Source organism: Motacilla alba, chromosome 9 (genome assembly GCF_015832195.1).
Source record: "Motacilla alba alba isolate MOTALB_02 chromosome 9, Motacilla_alba_V1.0_pri, whole genome shotgun sequence".
NCBI classification, from domain to species: Eukaryota; Metazoa; Chordata; class Aves; order Passeriformes; family Motacillidae; genus Motacilla; species Motacilla alba.
This window is the reverse complement of record NC_052024.1, coordinates 17,087,756-17,109,621: the sequence shown is the minus strand read 5'-3', so window position 1 is coordinate 17,109,621 and position 21,866 is coordinate 17,087,756. Positions and strand designations below refer to the sequence as shown.

The following is a 21,866-nucleotide window of genomic DNA, read 5'->3' as shown; positions in this document are numbered from 1 at the left end:
CCCTGAGACTGCAGGACAGATTCATTGAGAAATTCCACCTAATCTCCTTTTCCAGCCTCCTCCTGCTCCAGGGTTGTCTCCCAGCTCTTCCCTTCCACCTACACTGAGGACAGCTTCTCCCTGAGGTCCCTGCATCCTTCCAGGCTCATCACTCACCTGGTTCCACCTGTACTTCAAACCTTCCCAGTTCCTGTTGTGTTATTGCTGTTTGCAGTGTGACCTAATTAAGCATCATCTGCAAATGCAATTACTTTGCCATTTATCTTCTCAATCGTTAATGTTCATCCCAACCAAGACTAAACCCAGTGCTTGTTCCTCCACTGGCTGCTGTGCCACGTAGTCTCGTAAGCCAGCCTTGCTTTGGAACCAGTTAATTCCTCCAGGAATTGTCTACAGACACAGGATGAAATGCTGTGTGTCCTGCCAGGCTTATCCACCAGTGCCTGCCTCCAGAGAGGGTGCAAAGCCCTGTAAAATACCAACCGGCTTTGACCGCCCTAGTTTGTCCTTTAATAAATTCATCCTTGGCATTGCTTGTGGCTTTGCTCTCCTTCGAGAGCATCAAATGCCTTTTCCTTAATCCCCAATTTTTTTGGCATTCCTTGCCTGGCAGATGAAACAAATTTCCTGGCTACTAATTGTCAGTCTCCTTTTCCAGTCTCTTCCTTTTATTTTTCTTTTAACTTTAGTTTGTGTTTATTTTCTTCTCTGGCAGTTCCCACCATCCCCCCCGCCAGGTCCTTCACTGATTTGTTGCGCCAGCTCAGAATTTGGCCAGCTGCAATTTTATTTTCAGTGCTGGTGGTGGGTTTTAAAGTGGTGGAGGCTCACTAAGTCCGTTAGTGAATTCCCTTAATAATTCAGAATGCGTGTTGTTCACCCCGGCTGATTTGTGCACATTAGGCTTGTCAGGGCTTCCCTTACGTGCTTTTTATCAGTAAGTGTATTTACAAGGTCTTCATTAGTTCCTAATTGACCATGCCTCTTCTCTTTAGTTATCACCTTAAAGAGCAATTTAAAAAAGCAATTCGACAACAGCCATTTTAAAGCTCTTCATTCCTTCCAGTCCCTTTCTCATTTATTATTATCCTTCTGTCTCTCTAGCGCTTCTTTTCCCCGATGTCTTTAAAAGCCCTTCATATTCCCTGGAACATTTTGTAAGTTCCAACTTATTCTCCTGGTCAGCTGCTATCCCTGTGGCTTCACTCACTTCATGGCCCTGCTTTTGGTGCTTCCCAACTCCTCACTGGCCATGTTTATTCTGGGATTTCTCAGCCCCAACCCACCCCAGAATGAGGTATTTGGCAGAAGGATTTCTTATTCTGTCTATGGGCATTGGGGAATGAGGACTTGTGCCACCTCTTCCAGTGTCCTGTGCTCCCATCTTGCATCTCCTCCTGGTCTCACTGGCCAGGGGGCTGATCCTGGCCCAAGGCATATATTTCCTCCTTCCCCAGCAACTGCTGCTCTTTCCCAGCTGTCCTCTCACTTCTGGAATTCACTGCAGCAAATCCTTCTGTCCACCAGCTCCAAGGTCAGTCACACATTGTGCAAAACGCAGCATCTTCCTCCGTGGCTTTTGGGTTTTTCCAGAGCTGTGCTCCCTGAACCTCCCTCCTCCCCTTCCTCATGGCAGTGCCGTGTCCACTGCCCGTCTGTAATTTCCCTCCCCTCCTGCTGCACCATAATTTTGCAGCCTGGGGGACTAAACAAGTATTCCCCTGATTTATTCATACATTCATAGGCTTTAAGGCCAGGAGAAACTCTTAGCTCACTTAGCCCGACCTCCTGCCTATTGCAGGCCATTAAACCTCATCCGGTTATCCCTGCACCGAGCTCCATCATTTGTTTGGCTGAAGTGTATCTTTTTGGAAAGGCCCCCAGACTGGATGTGAAGACAGCTTTATGTAATAGTATTTTCTATCCCACCCTTTATATATTCTATAATGTTTTATTTGGGTTTTGAATGCTGCTGCATTATGCATAGACGCATTTGGGGGAATAGCTCCAGTGATATTCAGGCATTTTCTTTTCCACCTCGGCTGTGTTCAAATCTTTTGCTGTCCATGTGAATAGTCTGGGACATTCCCATGCCAGGCACTGGGAAAGCAGTGCTGTCCCCTGCAGCAGGACCCAGCCACGACAGGGGCCTCGTTGTGCCCTGAACCCCGTTCACTGCCCTACATTAACCCATCCCAAAGAGTTTGCAAGTTTTCATCCCTTTAGCTCTGACTTCCCAGCCCTGGCAAAGAGGAAGACAAGCCTGGTTCTGGTTGAGATCTCCAGGCACCCCATGGTTTAATGTTTTCTTTCTCTTTTCTCTTTGAAAACTGGTATTTTTCTTTTTTTTTTTTTTTTTTTCCTGTGTTTTGTCTTCTGTGGCTTATGTTCCTTGACATGTTGGCTGGTTTTGATCTTTTTCTCTTTCTGCATTGCAAAATTGTCAGCTGTGTAACCTAGAAACGGGGCTGGCTGAATGATGCGTTTGCAAATAATGTTTGTTAGAAGTTTATCTCCCTCTAGTTTGTGAATCATGCCTGCCCCAAACCTGGTTTCGGGGGAAGTGCTTGTAAGTTGCCACCAGCCAGCTGAGGAAAAGAGGGGTTGCTCCCAGTTCCCACACTGATTTCCTCCAGGACTTGGTGCAAATCTCATCATCCTCCGCAGCAGCAGCAGCAGCACTTGCTTTCCAAGCCAAACACAGATGTCTCCCATTCTCGTTTTCTTTGGGTTTTGTGCCACAGACTGGCATGGCTCTCTGCATTGCACCTCTGGGGCCTGAAGGCACAAATTCACATGGGCACCACTCTTCTGCAGGTCAGTAATGCCCAGCTCTCCTGATCCTGCTCAGTATCAGCCACTTACAGCGCATGCCAGCTGAGCCCCTATCTTCAAATGATCCTTGAGAGCTCAGCATGGAGCCAGGCACTTTCTTCATTCTCACTATGGGTGGTTGGGGTCAAAGACACTCCTTTTAACTTTTCCTTTGGGTTTTCCTTCTGTATTTCCTTCTCAGCTTTTCCCTTGACTCCTTTACAAGGATTTTCAAAGCCTCCAGCTTTGCCATTGCAAGGCTGGTGTGTGCTCTGCTGCCTGCCCAGTGCTCCCAGGCACTTCCCATCCATCTCCTCTCTCCTCTTGGCAGTATCTTGCTGCAAAGCTGCTTCTAGATTTGGGCTGCAGCCCTTGCCCCAGCTGTCCTTCTTCCCTCCCCTCATTCACAGAAACAATGGTGGCATTCTTGTAGGCACTTCCTCTCCTCCTGCAGCACACACCATCATCAGCCTCTGCCTTGTGCTAGGTGTGCAGTCCCAGGAGTTTGCACCAAAGCCAGGGTACCTCTGGGTCCATCCTCATTTAATTTAAACACCCACAAATTCTCCTGGCCACAGCGTTCATTTATCTCATAAGCTGTCCAATTCCTGCAGCCACCCCACAGCTCTCCCTGACTGTGCACCTAATATGTCCCTGGGTTGGCTGAGCATTGGAGCTGGCTGGCTGTATTTATTTTTCTTGCAGCTGACTCTGGTTTTCCAGATCAGGCATCCACCTGTGCCCCGCTGTCTGCTGCTCCTGGTGGCTCAAGCCTCTCTGGTTAGGTCACAAGTTTCTAATTGCAAATATCATTCCTATGCCTTTCTTGGGATGTAATGGTGAGGACATGCTGTGGGCAACAGCCAGTGGCACCTTGGCAGGGCTGCTGCCTGTCGTCGACCCCACCTTTGAGAAAACTCCCATATGCAAACCCCTGGGTGGAGGAACATGGTCTCCTCTTCTGTGCTTCCTCACATCTGCCCACCAAAGCCACACTCCCTGCTACAGGTAAGGGGCAGTCAGCCATTCAGTCCCTCTGGGGCTGTGTAGCCCCCTCACCACTCAAAAATAGCTCTGCCCCTCTCCACAACCTCCCCGCTTGGCTCTGTGGGTAACACTCGCATCTCAGTCAACACTTCATACTTCAAGAGCTCACCCTTCACTTGTTGGAGCCTGTTAATCTTGGCAATTAGCTGTTGCTCTGATGCAATTTTCATGCATGCTGTCCCTCTCCCAAATCCCTCTAAGACCCCCTCGGAGCGTGTTCCTGTGCTGCTGCAGCTGCCTGCTTGGCTCCACACCAGCCTTCCCCGGCAGAGCCCGAGCTCCGTGGGGAAGGCAGGCATTTATTTAGGTGTTATGTGCACTTAGACGCCTGCTCCCTGACATTGCATTCTGCAAATCTGACAAGAGCAGCGTGTTGCCCTTCTACCTTTGCCCTCTCATCCTGCTGGGAAGAGGGGAGAGCCGAATGTCTCCTTTCAGTCTGCGCAGCCCCAAGGCCTGATAAAGATTCAGGCTGAGCTATCGCTGGAATGAGGAGCAGGAAGAAATCCGAGCTGCATAATTAGGTACTTTGGGAACTGTATCAAAATGCAGCTGACTATAGATTTCTGTACTCTACGTGCTCTTCTGCATTGACTCCTGCTCCTTCTTCCACCAACGCACCAGGAGGGGGTGAGGAGCCCCTTGCCCAGGCCCCTGGAGATGGAGCTCAGCATGATCCCATGAAAAAGCTGAGCAAGAAGTTGGAGGTGAAGGGCAGGTTGGATGTGGTTTGGAGCCTAGAGTGAGGAAACTTCATATGCTTGCTTCCCAGCATGCTGTGGGCTGTGACTTTGAACCCCCTGTGTAAATAACCAGGGTTCATGGAGGGACTGTCCAGTGCCACCATCAATGTCTATTCCTGGCAGGAATAGCCCACAGGACCTAGCTAATGGCTTAGGTTAAAAATATGTAAATGCTTAAACTGGTTAAAAATTGCAATGTGTTTTCCCTCTCAAATTGAGACAAAGTTGAAATATCAAAAGTGTTCGTAGAATGGGAACAAAAAAGAGATTATGAAATGTCAGATTTCACCACCGACATTTTTGATGGAAATACTTTGACATTTGCAAACTCAAATGTTTAGTTTGTCAAACCAAATGGAAATGTCACACCGAGACAAGTTGAAACATTAATCTGTCTGCTCATGGGAGGTTGTGATCTCCCGTGGGACCCCCTTCCCAGCTGCCCCCCAGGGTCCCAGGAGCTGTCTGTGCCCTCCAGCAGAGTGGGGCTGGGGCATGTCCCTCTGGATTGAAAGCTCCAGTGTGGCTGGGCAGGAAATAATATCCAAAACCTTGGTGGAAGAAGGCCATCCGTGGGGATGGGAAGGAAACAGCATATTTGCTATTGAGATGCTAATCCAAGAGACAGAAAACCACATCCCTTCACCTGCCTGAATACAGATTTCACTGTGGATTTGGGCAAGCCAACCCTGCTGTGCCGTGGTTTCCCCTCTGCAAACTGGAGTAATAACTCTTCCCTGCTTCAGCTGGAGGTTGCAGGCTGAAATCCATTACTGTTGGAGGAGTGCTGGGATGTCAGTACCGGGGTCCTGTGAGTGCTGCAGAGCTCTGTGCTGGGTTTGGAGATGGCATTACGTGACACACGCTGGAGGGCAGCTGCAGCACTAAATCCTCACCCTGGGAGCAGTATTTGAAGTGCAGAAGTGAAACGTGAAGGGAAAGCACACGGTGCAGTGGGGACTTAGGAGCATGACTGGACTTGCAGCTCAGGATTGGGTTTGTCTGGGAGAAGGGAGTTCAGGAGCCCTGGCCACCAGCGCCCCATGGCCATCAGGGTGCTGCTGTGCCCCAGTTGTGAGGGTGGCTGTAATCCTGGTGAGAGCTGGGGTTTGCCCATCCCACCCACCCACCACCTGAGTACTTTGTTTGTATTATGTTTTTTAACCTTCCCTCCTGCTGGTTGCAGGAAGAGTTTGAGGAGAAAAGGCAGAAAGATGTGTTTGAATTAAGAAACACTTCCTGGAAAAGCAATTCACAGAAGCAGCTTTTATTGTATTTTGCTATTGTCTGGCAAAAAAATTGCCAGTATTTTTTATCTGCTCTTACATTAATGTGCTGGGCTGAAGGCTGTAGGTGAAACACGACTCATTGTGTGGACAAACCTCTCATCTTCTATTGCTTTGTGGACCAAAACTACAGGGTAAACCAGCAAAACTGTCGCTGCCCTGCTACCCATAGACATACCTCAGGCACCAGCCTCTGTTAGTGATGCCTTCCTGCTGTTGAGATTTCTTGCCTATAATTATCAAAACCTTTGAAGTGTTTGAGCCTCCAATTGCTCTTTTTGGGCTGGTGACCCCCAGAGTCACCCTCACCCCATGAAGGAGCAGCAAAGGCTGTGGCAGAGGCTGTGGGGTGAAGGCAGCCCGCGACGCTGTGTCCCTGCTGCTGTGTGGGCTGTCTCGTGGTGGTTATTAATGCCTCTGCTTTGCTTACCCAAGTGCTTAGATGGTTCAATACATTCTCAGACCTGTCCTTACACTATTGTTGGGAAAGATTCATTAGGACTTTGGCTGGAAATTATAGTGACAGAGCTGGGTAATTTATGGCTTTTCTTGAGGGTTGTGCAATTATTCAATAAGTGTCTTTCCTTCCTCTACCTCCCACCAGCCACTTGTTGGAAATAAATATTGAATTTATTTGCGGAAAAGTAACCATTGACAAAGCTGTGAATGGATGGGAAAAACCCGGCGAGGCTCCTTGGGTCTCTTTGCTTACTTTCCCCTGTGGGGATGGGGACTCCCTCCCCTGCTCCTGGCTGTGTGTGTGTCACTTCCTTGGCACTGTTGCCACCAGGTCTTTCCCATCTGCTCGTCACAAGGTCCCTGCTCACCCCAGACTGCCCAGTGGTGTCCAGTTTGGTGCATTTATTGCTTTCTTCCCTCCCCAGCCTGTGGTGGGAAGCTCCCCAATGCCAGCGCTGGGGCTGGAGTGCCAGCTCTCAAAGCAAAGCTCCCACCAAAGACTGGTGTCTCTCAAGTGTCAAAGCCACTTGTTAGGACCCTGCTGGCATCAGTCCCCCAGCCCTGGGGCCACTCCATGCCCCCACAGTTCTGGTGATTCCTCTCAACATCTGCACCTCTTTCAAAGGCATCTTAGATCTTTTTCACTTCCGAGCACCCGCTGATGGGACCTGTTAATGCTGATGAAGTCCAGCCCCAGCTCCACAGTTCCTCTGCTGGTTTGGGCAGCACCAGAAAGAGGGGAGAAGCAGGGAGCTGGGGCCATCCCCAGCTGAGCAAAGAAGCAGCTCACCCAGTCCCAGGAGAGTGGCAGCATCGGGGTCAGGCACCATGTGGACCTCACCAGACCGGCAGATCCCGTTGAACCTGGGCTCCCTGTGGGACTTCCCACCTTCCCAGCCTGCTTCAGAGCACCTATCCTCTGGGATGGCTGATCCCTGCGGGGGGCAGTGACACAGTATTTCACCTTACCTTGCTGTCAGGTTATTCAGCTGGATAAACTCCTGGCAGGCCTCATTGGACTCTTCCCCTGGGAGATGAGGAGCCCCTCTGAGGGCAATCCCAGCCTGCAAAATCAGGCTCTTACTCAGCGTTTCCTGACAGAGGAGGTGCTTAACCTCACCTGACAGACCTCGTTCATCTGTACTGATCCCCATGCCTGACCATGGGCAGGGTTCCTCCGTGCCTGTGCAGCCCCATGGCTCCTATAGGGGAAAGTGAGTCTGAAAAGTGCCTCTACCAAAGTGAAGCCTCCAGGGCTGAGCATGGCACCCTCTAACCCCACTGCAAGAGGGATTTCTATGAGGGGGTGCCATCGATGGAGGTACTGGCACCAGAGCGTTCCCCTGTTATCTCTCCTGTTCCTTTGTGCTTTAACATTCTGTTTGAATTAGTGGGGCCTGTTCCTCGCAGCGTGCATGACTATGCATTTGTCTACTTTGGATTTCATCCGCCATTGACTGGCCCATCCATCAAGCTCTTTTCAGGCCTTTTGAAGTTCCCTGTAGCCTTCGCTTGTTCCGAACACTCTGTGCAGTTTGGGTCCTCTGCCAGGTTTTTCTTATGACATTTTTCATTCTCCTTTTCCAGATCATTAAGGCATCTCTTTAACACCCGTGGTATTGACACAAAAACTTGGGGAGCCTCCCCATGGGTACCATAGAGCCTTCTGGAAGGTAGCCCTCATTAATATATGCTGTTTTGCCTCTTTGCTTCCAACCATTAGTGTTACTTTTTCCATTTGCTTTGCAGGCGTTTAATTCCCTTAATAGTCTCTCGTAAGGGACCCTTGTCAAAGAGCTCTGAAACCCCAAACATATTATGTCAAGTAGTTCTCCTTAGTTTGCCCTCCTGACAATGGAAGAACGCATCCCAGCAGATAGATAACATGAACCCCTTTCAGGAAGCCAGGACTGCTTGCTACTTTCTTACTTAGTTAATTTACAGGTTTTAAAATTCAGCTTCTTATGAGCACCTTCATCTCTAACCACCAATTCAGTTCCCACAGCCCTAAAGAGAGTCATGTCTCCATGCCTGCCAGAGAGCAGGCTATTTCCCTCACTGGCTCTTTTGTTAGCAGCCAGGTCACTTGGCAAGTGAGAGCCATCAGAGCCTTCGGGTATTTCGCTTTCAACTTCAGAAGCTTTGTGCTGGCCAGACTCATACTATTTCTGCTCCTTTGGCACGGCTCTTTGTAGAAATATTTCGTTGTTATCACCTGAAAATAATGGGCATCTCTCTGCTATCCCTGCTAGGCATCAGGTGGTCTAAAAGAAACCCTCCTTGGCTCTCCTACAGCACCTCAGCCTGCCCTGGCTCTTCCCATCACACCCCGGTGATGCCAGTGCCGGCAAGTCAAGTCACGCAGCAGTGCCGAGGGAGCAGGATGGGGCTGATAAGATCCCTGCCGAAGCTGGGCTGGCTCTGCATTACAGGTACAGGGTAAAAACCTGTTTCACCCACCTCGGGTGATTCATGCCTCTCCGCTCCCGTGAATCATCCTGGCTGTTGTGTAAGGCTTATGCTGCTCGTGTGGCAGGGATGTATTTTCTGTGGCTTTTATAAATTTCTGCCCAATTTATACCTGCTGCTCCTGCCTTAAAACATTTATGCTCTTTATTCAAGGCCTTAGGATTTATGGTCCCTTTCCTGGGACCCTGGAAATGGTATCACCAGTGGGATGATCCTTGGGCCAAGACGCTGTTCATTGTTATCAAAAACAATCCTGCTCTGCAGAAATTCCTGACCACAAGGAAGGGAAAACTGCTGTTTTTCTCTCCAACACCTATGCCCATGAATCTTTAAACAGGAGGAATTATTTCCCTGAATACTGCGCACTGAAGACATTTAACTCTAAGAATATGTGACAGCTCATCAGACGAGGAAGTGAGATGGTTTTGGGGCTGTGGAGGGAACGCCAAGTGCATTTGCTGGGAACAACCCCTCTGCTGGGAATTCCCACAGCTGCCAGGCAGGAAAACCAACCATGTTTAGTAATGGGGTAACCCCCCTCCTACCTGGGGGTACCCCGTGCCCAAGCAGCAGGGGGAATTCCCTGGTGCAACCGCTCACACCGGCCAGGGCTTGAGGTTTTGTGTTTTTTAAACAGCGTGTGGCGACTTTTGCCTAAACTTCTCCAGACAGACCTTTTGTGCAGATTACCTGTCTAGCTGGGCTCTTATCGACGTGTTTATCACTGCCGCCTCTCGCTGTCAGCACTGTTTATAGGCAGGGGAACCGAAACCCTATGCTAAGAAATTTCCTCCTCCTCTTTTCTTTCAAATCTGCATCTGTTCCAGACTCCCTTTCATTAGAGACCACATGAAAGACAAAATAATCCCAGGCTATCAGGCACAGAAACCTTCGCGAGGTAAACTCCTCTCTGCTGGTAAATAAGGCACACCCTGGCTGGGGCTCTGCCCTGGCACCCAGGGAGGTCCTGTCCAGCCCCTGTCACCTGCATCCCTATTCCTGGGTACCTACAACGCCTTCAACACCCACCGGGGCATTTGCAGACCCACAGTCAAAATTCAGAGCGCAAAGTAATGTTGGACCCCAGGGATTTCTTCCTGCACCTGCATCCCTGTTGTGGTGGTGCACAGCGAATGCCTCCAGGGAGGCTTGGGCTGGGGGTGGGGATGCGTTCCGTGCCTTTTTTACCTGTTGTAAAAATATTTGTAGAGTTGCAGCAGGCTGTAAAGAGCAATTTTTGGGGAGGGAGGAGCAGGGCTGATACCGATTAGGCAGGAAATGGCTCAGTGTGGATGGCATCCATATGGGAGAGCTGATAGATTTGGCGTCTTGAAGGCATCCCTTGATGGATCCACTGATAACCTGGCAGCAAAACAGACCTGGGCTCTCTGATTCCCTGCCAGCAGCTGAGCCGCAGCCTGCTTGCTTGGCCTTCGTTAACACCTTTCTGCCATGAGAACTTGTTGCCCTGCCCTGGGGACGGTGGCCCCATGGAACCCCTGGGGGGCTCAGCTGGCCAGTCCCCACTGCGCTGCCTGCCGGGGATGCTGCTCCAGCTCCTTCCCTTTGAAGGCTCGGTGTGAAATCTGGTCGGAGTTTAGGGAGGCAGAAGGGCAGCTTGCAGAGCAGCCTGCGTCCTTGGGATGAAAAAGCTTCTTTTTGCAGCTCTGGAAAGAATCAGCGCATTTCCAGGCTGGGCTCCTGCCTTCCATTGGAGACAGATGGAGAGTGCAAAACATGGGGAAGGCGTCCGGCTGCTCCCACCACGCAGAGGAGCAGCTCTCTCTGAGACACGAGTCCTGCTCCTTGTCTTTCTCTGGGCACTCTAACTTCATGGCCCACCTTTTGTGCACACCCATCATGTTCAAAGCCAGAATGGAGGTGGTGGGAAGCCAGTGGCCCAGATGTGTCCCTGGAGACCCTCAGTGTGACTGGGAACCCAGTGAGGCCTTCCTGTGCCAGGAATGCTGGTGCATCCTACTCTGCGGTGGCTTTCCCTCCCTGGAAATTGGCAGCAAAACCAAGAGGATTTCAGAGGAAAATCAAGATGTAGCAGGATGATGACTGGAAAGGAAGCAAGATGGAGAAAATGGTCATGTAGCAGAGGGCATCCCTTGCAGGGATGGAGATTTGGGAGGCAGAAGCCATTTTGTGTGCCTGCTGGTGCTTAGTGCTGCTGAGGGTCTGCAGTCTCCCTCACCAGCCCCTACCAGGTTGATCAAACACGAAACATGAGACTGACCCTCGGTATGGTTTGGCAGGAAAGTTTTTTGCATGGGCATAATTACCTCCAGCATGACTCACTGGGTAATACTTTTGGGGAAAAAAACCTGTCAGCAAAGTTGTGCTTCCTTCCATGCTTCCACACAGGTCGGGATCAGTGGATTGTCCTGCCACCCACCTCCCTGAACTCCCCATCTCTTCCTCCCTCAAGCACCCATGGAGTTCCCTGGTGAAGTGTGACTGGGCTCTCCTGTGCTGTTAACAAATTTGTGCCCGGATTAAAATGAAGCTCTGGTAGCAGAAGGTGAGCTGTGTAATGGCTGCCCTAAAGCTGCCCGGGGTTATGGCAAAGCTGATGGTTAAAATAGATCCCCCAAAAGTGCAAGCAGCTCTCCCACTCACTGGCTGCATTAGCCACAGCAAGAGCTGCTTGCTCCTGCTCCAGGGTCACGGCCTCCCCAGCTGCAAGCTGGGACAGTAATTTCCCTGTGGTTATTTCTGCGATAACTTATTTCAGGTTTTTATGATGCTTACAAATTGGACAACATCTTAAAATATAATTCAGGCCTTAACTGGCTTTAAATGTGTGTGATTTTACAGGGATGTGTAAAATATTTTTAAGTGTTGGTAAATTCCAGGGACTGGAGCTGTGGGCAGATGGGGAGGGATGGAGGGTCCCGCCCGAAAATGTTTTTGGAGACACAGGCTGGGAACCAGCAATTGGGAGTTGTTTACAACCATGAGGAGTTCTGTGGTTTGAGCAGGTTGTAGACCACATAGCAAAATGTTTATGGGGAGTGAATCTGCGCCTCCTCTTCCCCTTAAAATTGGTTTAATTTGTACGAATTAGCTGTGTAGCCAAGAACTTGATACTGATACACAAGAATTGCAGTGGCAGGGAGATGGCTCCCAGGTGCAGGAAATAAAAGGGAGCAGATGAACTGGACTGAAGTTGTGTTCCTCAGGAACATCAATCAGCATGGCAGGAACTGGCCATGTGAGCTGTCTCGTGCCTTTGAACAATCCTCCACCAACTCCTTTCTGCTGGGAAGGTGGCTGCTCCACTCCTGCTGCCCCACCAAAGCAGCAGAAGTGGGTGGGAGGCAAACCCGACCCTGAGGGTTGCTGGGTAGGGGATGGGTGTGCAGCACTGAAATAGGACTGCAGCCACCCCACCTCTTGCCTGGGGCAGGCACAGGATCTGGCAGAGCCCTGGTGGCTCCAATCTCTCAGGCAAGACTGCGGCCACACAGGGGACGGGTTTGCTGCCACATGCGTTGCACAGCGTCCCAAGGGTGGCTTGCAGAGGTGGGTAGGGAGAGTTCTGTCAGGTACTACTCCCTTCCCTAATGAGCGGGAGGCACCGCTCTGGCTGGGATTGGATTTGCCAATACTGACAGAACCAGGGCTGCTAACACAGCGCGTGGTCCTGGAGCAGAGGCACCCAGGAGGATCACACGGGTGAGATCGAGCTGGGATTTGGTTCTTGTCCTTCACAAGCAAGAAGGTGCTTTGGGTAAGCAAACGTGATCCCGCGGTAGGGAGCTGGATCTGAGCAGCAGGCAAGGCTCCAGGAATGGTGCTGCTTCCAAGCAGGGAGCAGGAGGACTGTCCTAAGCAAACTGGCTGTTCCAGGTGAAGTCTTGGTGAGCAGAGCTTGGGGAGGTGGGAGCTGCACAGACATGGCACCAGCCTGTGTGCCCTCATTTCCAGCAGGCGAGGAGCTCTGTGGGTGTCTGTGTTTGTAGAAATAACACTCTTGTCTTGCTCTTTCCTTTTGTGAGGGTGTGGGCATTTGACTGAAATGCAATCCCAGGAAAGGCCAAGGATTTTGGCTGTTGTTGCAGGCACATAAGGAAGATGTTATTGTCAAGTGCTCCCCTCCATCCAGGCAAGAGGTGTTGCGGAGGAGGCTGGAGACTGCAGGGAGATGGGGGGAGACAGGGGAATCCCTGGGCAAGGCAGGGTGGCAGCAGAGAATCCGGGGGAGCTCTTTGGCAGGTAGTCTGCCATCACAACAGCACCCATGGCCAGGCTGGCCTGGCTGCCAACATCTCCTTCTGCCAGGCTTGGATGACTGCAGCCGCCAGTCTCATCACCAAAGCCCACGTGAGATTTCCTGCCTGCATCTCTTCCAAAAAAAGCAACTTCCAGCCCACGGGAGAAAACCGAGTGTAAGGGTAGAGACGCTGTGATGATGCATCCTCTCACCAACACCCACCCACGTCTGGGGGGGAGGGACCCTCTGGGCAGCCCTGGACCCTGCTGCAGGGGATGGGCCTGGGGACCAGATGTGGCCGCCTGGTTTATTGATACTGGGAGCTTTCAGAATCCCATCAGTGGGACAGGAGAGAGTGTGTGATTGACATCCCTCCAAAGGACATTGCTCCAAGGGACAGCCCGGGAGAGCTTTGTATGAAGCTCCTTGGGGACAGGCAGAGTTAGGGGATCCCATACTCCACACACAGCTGATGCTCATGAGATGCACTGAACTCCTCCAAGGCTGCCCCAAGGGTCAGTGAGGGGTTGGGGACGAGTGAGACTGTTCTGGGCTCTGACCATGTGCTGCCAGCAAGCGCAGGTGCCCCCAACCCAGCAGCTGTGCCCCCAGCAGGTACACTGGAGGGAGCCTGGGGGTGGACTATGAATCTGGGGAGGGCTCCACCCCTGAGTTTCCTGCAGGGCAGGTTTGCAGGCAGAGGGGAGCATCTCAGGGAGGTATCAAGGTGCTGACAAGAAACGGTTTGTTTTTCCGGATGGTGTTTCACAGCTCCCTGTGGAGCTGTCCGTGGGGACAGGGGAGCGCCGAGGCAGGGGAGCACCCCTCAGGGCCGAGTGCTGCTCTCAGGCACAGGAAAAGCACAGGAGATGCTGGCTGCTGGTATGAATGCAGCCCGGCTCCGCCATAAGGAAGTGATTGAAGCTTTCACGATCTGTTTAAGCAGTGACATATGTTTCCTGCAGGCGCTGCGTGCTGCATGCCAGCGGATGAGATACGGCCCCGCGTCCCTGCCTGGCTCTGCCAGGGGTAGGGCTGGCCCCATCCCCACGGCCGTGTTTGATACGGCCACGGCCGGCGCTGCCTGTGTGGGAAGGGGAAATTGCTCCCACGGCAAAGGGAAATAAACATGAGGAGACCAGCCTTGACAAAAAGCGTGTGTTTCTCTGGTCTGGGGCCCCGCTGCAGACGAGAGCCGCATGACGCGCAGTGGGGCTGGGGATGAGGGAGGGGAAGCTGGGGCTGCGGTGATGTCTGCAAACTCCCTCTCATTTACAGGGGGTCCCTCCCTCCAGCTCTCAGCTCTCAGTGCCGAGACATCAGAGGAACCGGTGCCAGGGGAGCTGTGGGGTACGGAGAAGGTCTAACTGCCCAAACCATGGAGGCCAGGTGAGGTTCTCTGCCAAATCTAGAAGCAGCCAAAGTGGGCTGAGTGATTTCCCTGGGAAGGGGACTCTCCTCTGGAATTGCAGTGTCTGAGTACCCAGGAACTGATACTCAGACTCAGGCTTGCATGGATTCCAGATCCATCCTCACCTCACCTCAGCTCTTTCTGCCCCATCCTTCAGTACAGGGGAAATAATTCAGAAGACAGAAGACCGACTGGGGACCTTGGGCCAGGAGCATGCCACGCTCATGGAGTTCTGGAGATGCCATGAGCTAGGCAGGCTGGGGATGGCTGAGACATCAGGCAGCTGTGAAACCATGAGCAAGAGAATTTGGACATCATTCAGGAGCTGGAAGCAGGTGATGGTCCCCAGGTCTGAGAAGGGCATGAACAGCCATGGGAACCTTTGCCAGTAATTGAGGCCATGCAGGGGGCTTAGCTGGAGAAAGGGGAGAAGGCAAAGTGTTGGGAGAGATGCGTGGCTGGGGCTGCCAGAAGGGATGCAGACTCTGCTGTGGGACAACATCCATGGTTGCTGGTGAGGCTGACCCCCACCCAGACTCCCATGCAGCCACCAGCCTGTCCAGGATGAGCCTAAAGATGGGTTTGTGGCAGAGGTTGTAAACTGGGCGTGAGAGTGAGAGAGGGAAGGGGTGAAGAGGCTTTAGAGTTGAGCTGAAAGCCCCGAGAGCTTCTTTGTGATTCATAAGGACCAGTGTCTCCCTGGCATCAGTAGCCTGTTGACTGAAAACTGACAGAAAAGAGACAGCCAGGAGCAGGGCTTCCCATCCCCTCCTGTGATTTTGGCTTTAAAACACTTAGCTGTTAGTGTTTTGGCTTTAAAACACTTAGCAGAGAGCCCTACAGCCTGCAGGGCAGCACCATCTCCCTGGTTCTCCCAATAGCTCCCACATCTTTCAGCAGTGAGGCACCAGGCAAGGCAGTGCTCACCTTCAGAGCAGCAGCAGTCCATCCTCACCATGAGCCTTTCCAGCAAGGAAGAGCGATTTTATGAAAGGACTTTTGTCCTTCTGAAGTTTTCTTAGAGAGTGCTTTTATCCCCTCACTTCTCCACACTGGGTGCATTTCTGTGCAGGATTACAGGTATTTCTTGGAGTAGTTGGGAATATCTCCTTGCCTGGTGCTTGCCTGGGTTCAGGAGCCTCCAGCTGGTGCCTGGTAGTGCTAGTGCAGGATGTCAAGTGATACCTTGTTCCAGGAGGCTGCACTGAGTCAATGAGCACATGTGTGTGTTGGCAGGGGCTGCTTTGTCAGGGACAGGCATCACCCTCGTGAAGTTTCATGACTGCAGTCGGCAGCAGCCAGAGCTCTCCTGTCTGCACAGCCAGGGCTTTCTCTGCAGGTTTCAGACATCCCAGGCCCAGGTTCATTAGCAGGTAGCCAAGGTTTGCTGTGACTCAGTGCAGCAGTTTGCTCCAGCACTGGATTACCTTCACACATTACAAATCAGGGCTGAATTTCTCCACGGTTTTGGCACTGGGCAGGTGCCTGGAGCACGTCGCAGGGAGGAACAGGCTGGGGGAGGCGGAGCAGGTGAACTTCACTCTTCCAGCTCTGGAACAAAGCTCCTACTCCTGGCTGTAGCCTTTGTAGGGAGAGATGATGTTCTTTGCCCTGCTGGCAGCACTGCAGAGAGCTCTGCAGAGCCGTGGCTCTGCTCAGGCACGTGGAGCATCATGACAATGGGGCTGCTTTCCCCAAAAGCTGCTCCCTGGCAGGCACTGAGACAGCCCACACTGAGCGGCGGTTGATCATTCTCCATGTAACTGCTAGAGATGCCTAAATAATTCATTAATGGTTTGGGGAAACAAAAATATTGTGCAGTGAGTGATTTCTTGCCAGTGATGCTGTGCACAGCTGAAGCAGCTCACAGGCAGCCACAACGGTGTGGTGTTTGTGGGACATCGTGGGCCAGGCTTTTTCCTCTAACTTTTTATTCCTTTTTTTCTTTTCCCATGAGAACTGTCCTGTCTCTGCACAAACATGGAGGTTTATTGTTTCTCAGGGAGGTGGGGTGAGGTGGTTAAAACAGAGCATGGGCTGGCAGCAGGGGATGTGGGGAGAAGGCAAGGGCTCATGAGACCACCACAGCCTTGCTTGGCCTGGCTCTTTGCATTGCACACAGGAGCCATGGGGACATCAGAAATTTCTTCTCCCAAAACCTCATTTCCAGCAATGAGACTGGTGGCACCAAGCCAGGCAGAGCCCTCCCCAGCCAGTCCCCATGCACTGATGACAAAGAGCTCCAGGAAACCCGTCCCAGAGCCAGCGTGGGCAGGGGAAGGGCCCAAGAGCTTCATGCCGATAGCAGTGACAAGGAACTCCTGTTTCTCCTAAGGCATCTGGGAAATGTCCCCAGCTGCCTGTCCCTGGCATGTCACAGTGCTGGAGGCTGAAAGCTCCAGCTCTCTGTGGGTGCCCCAGGGCAAGGGGCAGGAAATTCCCTGAACTGCTCTCCGCAAGCATCACCCCAGGGCTGGGCTTTGGACATGGTGGGAAGTTCGTGCCCCAGCACTAAGCTGCGACTTGTGTGGGTTCCTGGAGGAAGCCCATGCTGCATCCCCTGCAGGTCCTGCTTGTCACTCTGTTAAATTTCCATTTTAACGTGGAAACAGCTGTTTTCATGGTACCTCTGTGTTATTTACACAGTCATGCATTCAATCCCTGCTGAAAACCACATTATGAACTCCAGCAGCGCCCTGTTGTCTCGCAGGTACCGAGTGAGTGGATGGGGGAGTGTTGCCAGCCCTGGGGTCAGGCCACCAGTGCTCCTCATGCCTTGCCCATGGCCACCCTGGCAGTTCATGGTGAAGCTATGGATGATTTAAGGGGCAAACCTGTCTCAGAGTGTTCCTGGTCCAGAGCAACGGCTGTGGATGAACCTGTCTCCATCCCTGTGAACCGAGCCCTCCAAGCCTGAGAACGGGATGCTTGATGCACATCAAGGGACAGAGACAACAACTGTTGGCTGTGCTCAATGGTGCTTTGTTCTTGGCCCAGGAAGCAATGAAAATCCTCCTGCTTTGAAGCCTGAGGAGGTCTTTTTATTATATCCAGGGCTCCTGGAAAAGGAAACTCCAAGTGCTTTCCCATAACGTGATAAAAAGCTCTCCTGGCTGAGACCACGGCAGCTCCTTACACGTGAGAGCAGTGAGTCGGTGCAGTGTAAGGCTGAGCTCAGTGCTTGCCCAGCCACTGGAAATCACTGATTCTTGGCATGTATGTAACTGGGATTTGAAAGAACCTTGGTGTGAGTTCTGTTCACCTTGCCCTTCACCCCAGAGACCTGGCAGCTGTGGTGCCTGGTCCATGTTAGTGCCTGGTGCTAACAGTGGGGGTCAAGCAGACCCTGGACCCTCCATTCTGGCTGGGAAGCCCTGGGGAGGTTCAGGTCATGCAGCAGAAGAGAGTCCACAAGTCTCCCATGTGTGCACCTGAGAGCAGGCAGCTGTGGGCGAGTGCTGGGGTGCACGGTGGGATCTCCTGCATCCAGGGATGCTCCTGGGTCAGGAGGCTGCCAGAGCACCTGTGGCTGAGGGGGGGGGGGGGGGGGGGGGTGGCCGAGGCGGGGGGGGGCTGGAGTCTCTTCCCATCCTTTCTCACAAGGCTGGGGCACAGTGGGTCCTCCTTGGCACAGCCCCCAGCCTGGCTGGGTAACTCCTAAGTGGTAAAGCTGGCCTAATTAGTCTGTTTAATCTTCTCCCATAAATCACTCCTCCCCATCCCCTGCAGACTATCGGCAGCATCTGAAGTCATTAGTTAATTTAAACCTGGGAGTTCACACGTTGGCTTATCGGAGCCATCTCCTTTCCCCGCTAAGCGCTTGCTCGGTGCATCCCCGGCTGCTGCGAGATCCGATCTGCGCCCGCTTTGAAGCCGTGATGGGCTGCCAGCAGGCGAGGGGCTGCCTGCTCCCCTGCCTGCCTCGCTGCCTGCTGGCAGGTGGGAGGGGAGATGGAGATCCTGCTTCTCCCCTTCCCCGCGCTCCCCGTTTTTTGTAGTTCTCCTCTGACTCATCCATTTGATTTGATGTTTTCACCTTTGTTTTACAAATAGCAGTTTGCCCGAACGCTGAAAGGAGAAGGCAGCTCCGATGCTGCTGCAGCTTCCCCGGCTGCCAGGGGAAGTAATAGAATCATCCGGGTTGGAAAAGATCACCTGTAAGATCGTCGAGTCAGGTGAGTGCAGTCCTGGGGAGGGAGCTGGTGGGCACCCAGTCTGCTCTGGAACCTGACAGGGATGTGGGAAAAGCTGGAATTACTGCAGGTTGACGATAGGGAAGTGCAGACTTGGCTGGGGGTCCCGCTAATGGCTGGTGTTGCCCAATGGTTGTGCTGTCACTTCTCCATCCTCTTCTCCTCTTCCTCCCTGGGTCTCCAGCCCGATGGGAGCAGGACTCCCCGAGTCTCCAGGATGGGATGTCCCCAGCTATACGGGAATCAGGGATTCCTAAAGTGAGTTCTGTTGGTTTGGGGGCAATGCTGACAGCCTGGGCACACACCTGTCCTTCCCTCTGCATGGGCAGGTGAGCCCAAGGTTCTTGGCAGGGCCAGCAACACAAATGCTCAGCTCCTGGTGCAAGACGGGAGTGGGACAGTGGGGGACGTGGCAGCAGGAGTGAGATAGCTGTACTGGGTGAAAAACAGCTCCCAGCTGTTTTTCCAGGGAGCACTGTGAGGTGGGAGCCATCCTGGCCACTGGGTGCCACGCTGCACCCATGGGCAGGAAACAGCCAGTCTGGGAAATGCCTGGCTGGGTGTCCTGCCCACAGAGCAGCTCAGGGCAGCCCCCTCCCGCAGCAGCACCCCCAGGGCAGCCCCACATCGGGGCAGCAGCCAGGACAGCACCCACTGGCACAGCACACATGACCCACTGCCCCCGAGGGGCTCTGGCTGCTGCACGGGCTGGCACCTCGAGGGTGGGGTGTGGGTGATGCTGTGCACCCGGAGGGTACCTGTGCTCCCAGTGCACCCCCTGCACCCCTGGGCTCTGCTCCTGTTGCTCCCAGCTGGGTGAGGGACAGGGCTCACACTGAGACCTGCCAATCCAGGCTGCTTCCAAGAATGCTCTGTGCATCCCTGGGGCACAGTGACTGACAGCACAAAAGCACCAGCCCATACAGCTTTTTGGGAACACGTTTTTAGCCAGAGCACCCTGAAGCAGCCCCTTTAAAGCATCCTGGTGGTTTCAGGAGGGGTGCCTGTGCTCCTCAGCTGGCTTTGTGGCTGCCCTCTTCCTCCCATTTTCCTATTCCAAGGTGGAGCTGCAGCCGTGTTTGGTTTTGTAGTCCAAGCTCTGGATTTATTGCTTCCAGGTCTTCATGTGTTTGTTCATGAAACGAAAGACGGTTGGGTGAGCCTGCTTTCTACCCCTCTGGCCTGCCTTCTGCAGCCCACAGGGGATCTTTCCATCTTGGGATGATGGCTCCCCTCACGTCTCACAGGCCCCCAAACTCTGCCTGAGTGGGGGACACATCCTGGGCAGATGTTAAACCTGTCCCTGGGTGTCGAGGATGACGCAGGGGAAGGTGCTGATACAAGCCTGTGCGCTCCCAGCGCTGCAGACCGAGCTGGGTACAGCACCGGGGGACACGGCCCCTGTCTGGGTGTGCTCCAGTTGTCCCCTGTCCCCGGGCTGCTGCTCCCCTTCTGCCGTGGCCGGATGACATGAGCTCCCGATTAAAGGATATTTCAACCAGACGGAGGGGCTGCGGCAGCCGGGGGAACGCGCAGCAGGAGGGGACGGGGACAGGACGCCTGAGAGACCAGAGGAGAAGCCAATTTGCGCTGGAATGTAAATACAGCAGCAGCACACTGCTCCGCAGGGCGTGTCACCCCCCTCCTGGCTCTGGAACATGGGTTAGTGCTGCCCAGGACGGCTCAGGCCACATCCCTGCCGTGCCAGAACCTGCATCCCACCTGGGCACTGCCAGAGGTGAGGAGGAGGAGGGTCAGGGGCTGTTGCAGCCGCCTGGCGCCACTGCTGCTGTTCCTGCCGTCCGCGCTGAGGTACCACAGGTTACACATCCACTGCGGAGGGATGGAGTCTCAGCCTTCCCTAATAATCCTAAGAATCAATAGCAGTGTCATAGATGTGCAGAACAACAGCTCCAAGTTGAGAGGGGAACTTCTCAGCAGGATTAACTCTGAAACCCAGTGACAACACTTCAAGTATCTGTGCTATCTATGTCCCTGCTGCTCGTTCTAGCAGATAGTTCTTACTAATGAGCTTTACTCAACAGCACTAGATTTGTCCGTAAGAGCAAATTCCAGGGATCAAAAAATAAGGTTTAAGATGCAAATATTCTGTGAGATATCCAGATTGAAATGGGTTTTTTTTCTTTTGGTCCTTACTCCAGGGATAATTTTTAAAGGAAGCAAGGAGAGATCCTCTGGAATGTGAGATAGAGAACATTTTTTAGAAGAAAAGATCAAATCACATAAAATCATTGTTTTGGTTTTGGCTGGTTTGGGGCTTTTTTAGCTTATAACCATGGAATTTGGAGAAGGTCCCTTCTGTTCACCCAGGGCAGTGTAAGCACAAATGTCCCCCCATGGGGAGCAGGTCGGGCTCGTCCCCTCCTCTCCAGGTACAGAATATCACTGGGGAAGCCATGGGCATGCTGGTGGTGCCAGGACTGGTGACACAGGGTGAACCCCAGCCAGCCACCTCACTGCCCAGAGCAGAGAAAGCTCAGCAGATGGGTGGTCTGTGGCAGGTGACAAAGAGACTCAAAAAAGCCCCTTTTTAAAATGTCCAGCCCATGCTTGTAGTGGGCTCCTCCTCTGGCCCGAGGTTGGACCCCAGTGCAAGGACCTGAGCTCAGACACAGATGCTGGGAGAATTCACACCCCAAGACAGGTTGTTTTTCAGTTTTCTTTAATCTTCCACATGGCTTTTTTTATTTTTTTTCGTTTTGAGGCAGGAGTACTAACTGCTAAGGATGCATATGGAATTTGAATATGAATGATAAGAACAGCTGTGTATATCTATTATGAATGAACATAAACAGAAATGTATAAACTGAGATTTTGGGGCTTTTGGAAGAATTAGTGCCTTTGTTCCTGGATTTTTTTCCTATCAAAGTTTGAACCAAAGCCCATTAGCCTGGACTTTCCCGCAGCCGACCAAGCCAGGAGCTTCATTTCGTCCTGGCTCTGAGCCATGCTGAATTCTCCTCAACAGCTCAGTGAGCCCTAATCCTAACAAATTTACCCAGAGAAGTGGGTCTCTTATTACACAGTCTAATTTGAATGCTTTCCAAGGTTAATTTCAGCTCCCTCTCCCTCTCCAAACATGCCTGCCCCTCCAGAGCCAGCTCCCCCCTTCCACAGCTCCCCCCTGGCTCCCCGTTAGCGCCAGCCTGGGGGGAGCAGCCCCCTTCACCACCGAGATGGTTTTTAAACGAGAAAATAATG

The 21,866-nt window shown here is 52.5% G+C and overlaps 1 long non-coding RNA gene across 1 annotated transcript in view; it reads left to right on the top strand.

The window, feature by feature from the left end:
* Positions 1-17,827, top strand: part of LOC119704725 — a 58,793-nt gene extending 40,966 nt beyond the window's left edge. The window contains exons 2-3 of the long non-coding RNA XR_005258025.1: positions 14,319-14,429; positions 17,162-17,827. This is a non-coding gene — a long non-coding RNA (uncharacterized LOC119704725). The remainder of the gene's footprint in view (positions 1-14,318; positions 14,430-17,161) is intronic.
* The last annotated feature ends 4,039 nt before the right edge of the window (positions 17,828-21,866 follow it).